This window comes from Marmota marmota, unplaced genomic scaffold (genome assembly GCF_001458135.2).
Source record: "Marmota marmota marmota unplaced genomic scaffold, marMar, whole genome shotgun sequence".
NCBI lineage: Eukaryota > Metazoa > Chordata > Mammalia > Rodentia > Sciuridae > Marmota > Marmota marmota.
This window is the reverse complement of record NW_025999862.1, coordinates 3,692,044-3,696,174: the sequence shown is the minus strand read 5'-3', so window position 1 is coordinate 3,696,174 and position 4,131 is coordinate 3,692,044.

Sequence of the window (4,131 nt, the reverse complement as noted above, 5' to 3'; positions counted from 1 at the left end):
TCCTTAATTACCTAAAAAAAGCGGGGGGGGGCTGGGACTGTGGCTCAGCGGTATAACGCTCGCCTAAAAGGGGTGGGACTGGGGGTTCGATCCTCAGCACCACATAAAAATAAAAGGCATTGTGTTGTCTCCATCTACACCTAAAAAATAAATGTTAAAAAAAGTTTTTAAAAAACTGATCTTTAAAAAAAAAAAACACCAAAAAACTTCTTCCAGATGTTAGTCCCAAAGTCAGGGTCTAAGTCACCATTTCTCATTCCTGAATCTCACAAGAAACTTGATAAACTGATATTTGAATATCATAGCCGCCCACATCAATCCAGTCATTTTCTCTGGCTTCAGTATTTTCTTGGGTATTCACGTTTGGAAAAGGTCTGCAGGTGACTCTAGTGCAGCCAGGCAGAAAACCCCTGATTTAACTCCCAGAAATGCTGGGTCAGGTCCCTGTAGGATGTACTGTGCATGACAGTCCTACAGGGCCAGGATTCCAAGATGTGGAGTGGTGTAGGCCCGGGCCTTCATTTTTCTTGTTCTCTCTTCGAGACCTTAAACAAGCTTGCTACCTTCCATACCTCATTGATTGATTAAGTGTGGATAATGATATTTGCCCTTCTAACCTCACCAGGCTGTTATCAGGAGAAATGAGGCAATAAATGCGAAACTGCTCTGTAAACTGTCAACCTTGTGCAAACATTACTGCTGTTCCAGTGTGCTCCCAGGTGCTGGGGGTCCAACTTTGATCTGCTGGAGGTCATTTTTGGAGTAACATTCCTGGTGCTATGGGCCAGATGGGAAGCAGTAGAGACATTCTTCAAGTGCAGCTTGCAATGTCTTCCAGGCAGGTGTATTTCCTGGGGTAGCAGGCTGGGACCATTTGAGCCTTCCCCCAGCTTGTACAAGGGGAACCATAGTACATGAACTGAGAGTTCATGGGACTTGAGGGAAAGGAGAAGGCCCTCTGGAGGGAGAGGGAACTACAGACTCCCTTTACATTGAGGTCTTCCTGTGGGTCCAGGGAGTGATAGTGGAAAGTTGGGTTTAAGAGCTGGGTAATGGCAAACAGAAGAGACATGCATGAGGTGACCACTGGTTTGATAAAGAGGGGACACAGCACTGGAAGTGGTCTGATTGGGGTCGATAAGACCAGCCCCCCAGAAGACAGTCACCTCTATCAGGCAGGCGGTCATGACTCAGTGTTATTTATCTGGGGCTCAGGCTGCCTGGTGCAGGGGAGGACAGACAGCACTGGCTAGGCATCAGAACTGGGTTTGAGTCCTGGCTCCAAACGCTACCATAATCTGACACTGGGCAAGATGGCCCACCAGCTTTGTCTCAGGCTACTTGTCTGCAAAGAAGAGCTTTGGTCTCTATTTGGATGGACTCTGAACACAGCCCGAGTGTGCCCTGTGGAGGCGGGGAGGCCTGGGAGGCTGAGGTGAGTTAGGGGAGGATTTCTGGGGAAGGTGGGTTAGCTGGACCTTAGGGAGGAGACTCCTCCTCAGGCACAGGTGAGTGGAGAAGGCAGGGTGAGGAGGGAAATATGAGTAGAGGCACAAATGGAATGGGCGCCATGAGTGCCAAGGACAGTGGGAAGTGGTCTTGCTATATGGCAAAGGGTGAAGGAAGAGATAAGTGGGCAAGAGTGGAGTCAGATTACTGAATGCCTCAGATGTTTAAATTGGCTCCATCAGGAAGCAGGGGGCCAGGGAGGGCTTGTGGGCAGGGGCATGGTGTCATTAGGCTCCTTTTTAGCAGGATTAATGTGGTCTGGAGTTTGGAATGGCTTGGATGGCGGGAAGCCAGGAATCAGGGAGGACAGCTAGAAGGCTCTTGTCATATTTCTGGCCAGGAAGAGGAGGAATGGGGATTGGGAGGCAGCTGCGGGTCAGCCCTAGAGATGTATCTTAGGAAATATTTCTAGGCCTTGGGGCCTGCTGCATGCAGGGGCTGGGGAGCTGTTAGTCACCTTGGGAAGCAGCTTCTTCTCTGAAGGTCAGGGAAGATAAAGCATAGGCACCTCCTGTCTTCCCTGGAGGGGAAGATGTTCTGTGAGCAGAACATCTTGCAGGTAGCTGGCTGTGTGCAGGATCATCTGCTCCCCAACTCTGTCTAAGGGTTGTAAGGGGGCCAGGGAAATGGTGCCAGCTGGGCACTGGGTGAGGGTAATACTCTATCACCATCCTTGGCTCATTTCAGGCCGTTGAGTAGTGCCAGAACCGGGCGAGGTAAGAAAGCCATAGCAGTGAGCAAAACATAATCTTCTATCCTCAAAGAGCTCCCAGCCTTGAGAGCTTTGTGCATTGGCAAGACTCAAATCAAATGGCAGTGCAGAGCCACAATCTTGTTCTCACCTACTTCACATTGCTTTATGGCCACATTGGTAGTTATGTTTGACATGTGCTAGAAAATCCCTGCTCCTGGTATATAATTGTACAGGGACAGAATGAGGCTCAGTGGCACTCACAGTAATTCGCAGAGGGGAAGTTTCTCTTTGGAAACTAATTCAAATATAAAATGGCTGGGCCCTTAGTCTGGAAAGGGGAGAGAGGCCCTGAAGCTTCATCCTCATCAGTTTCCCAGTTCTCTTATAAAACCGACCAGTTATTAAGTATTAGGTGCTTGTATTTGTTTATAGTATTTCCCAACAATCAAGGGCATTAGTAAGCACCTCAATCTTATGGATGAGGAAAGGTCCAGAGAGGTGACTGAGGATGCCTCTCTGCACAGGTCATAAGGCAGGAAGTGGAGTTCACTCTGGATAGAGCCAGTGCTCTCCAGGGCTGCATGTAAGCTCCTCCTTCTCAGTGGGTGATGGCAGCTGTTAGGTCACTGGCTTCCTGAGGAGGGCTGCTCTGGACCTAGGTCATCTTCTTCCTGAAGCAACTGTAACTTTGCTAGACCTGGCCAGGGGATAGGGGCTCCCAGCATTCAGGGCTGAGGTAGCCAGATGGACTCTGGCCATTTCAGGGGTACCACATGGTGCAGCTTTGGTCTTAGGAACTGGAGTATTTGGGCAGAGAGGGTGCATACAAGGGGGTGGGAGGTGGATAGTAAACCTCAGGAATGAGCGCCAGCCTGGAAGACACATAGACCCAAGTTCTAATCCTTCATCTATAACTTCATGGCTGTTAAAGTCCAGCAAGATTGAGGTTTCCTTGAGTCTTAGTTCCTTTACCTGTTGAATTAGGATAATGTTTGAGCTCATCACATATCATCCTGTAAGACACTCAAGCTTCTAGTGGCCTCTGGCACACAAAAGTATTTCGTCTGAGATTCTTAGGATTGCTATTCATCCTTGTAGCAGCATGAATATCTGTTTCTGCTCCTCACCCCAACCCTATACCCTTCACCTTGAAGCTGAAAGGTTTACTAGGGATCCTCTCAATCCCACGTAACATCCTGGGGAAGTATAAAAAGACAGCACCTGGAAGGGGCTCCTGAACTGTACCCCGGCCCCGTGGGCCTGGATGCCCAAGAGCAAGAGGAGGCCAGAAGGATGGGGACAGGCCAGGGCCTGTGGCCCAAGTCCCGCCCAGCCGGAGTGCTCCCTCCAGGGAGCCCGTGACTCAGGGGCTGGAGCTCTGGTGCGACTCTCAGGGTTTAGCAATGCAAACCCGCAGCCGGAGAAGTAAGCCGGCCGGGCCCGGGTGGGGCGATGTACTGTCGCCGAGGACCAATGTGGGGCGCCACGCTCGGCCTCTTGACACGCGAGAGCCGGCCGGCGCGGGGACCCGGGTGCCAGGACCGCGAGGCCTCCTGGCTCCCGCTTCCGCTTGCTTTCCACGCCCACTTCTATAAGCCCCCTCCCGGTCCCTCCGGATCCGCGGGAATCTTGGGGGCGAGACCTCATTTCTGAGGAAGGGAGACTGCACACTGCCCTCCAGGCTGCCCAGTCCCGCAGCAAGCCTTCCGGGGCCTTTAGTGCCGGCCGGCCGCGCCCCGCGCCTCGCCGCTCGCTGCCCGTCCGCCCCGGCACTGCACCGCCACGCGTGACGGTGCGCTCGGGAGAGCTCCTCCCGTCCGGCGCCGCTCCCTCCGTCGGGGAACGGTGCAGGGTGATGCCCGGATCGGGGGGATTTCGCCGGTGCTGCCCGGGCCCCTTTCCGGGCGCGGTGGGAGCCGGACCCGCCC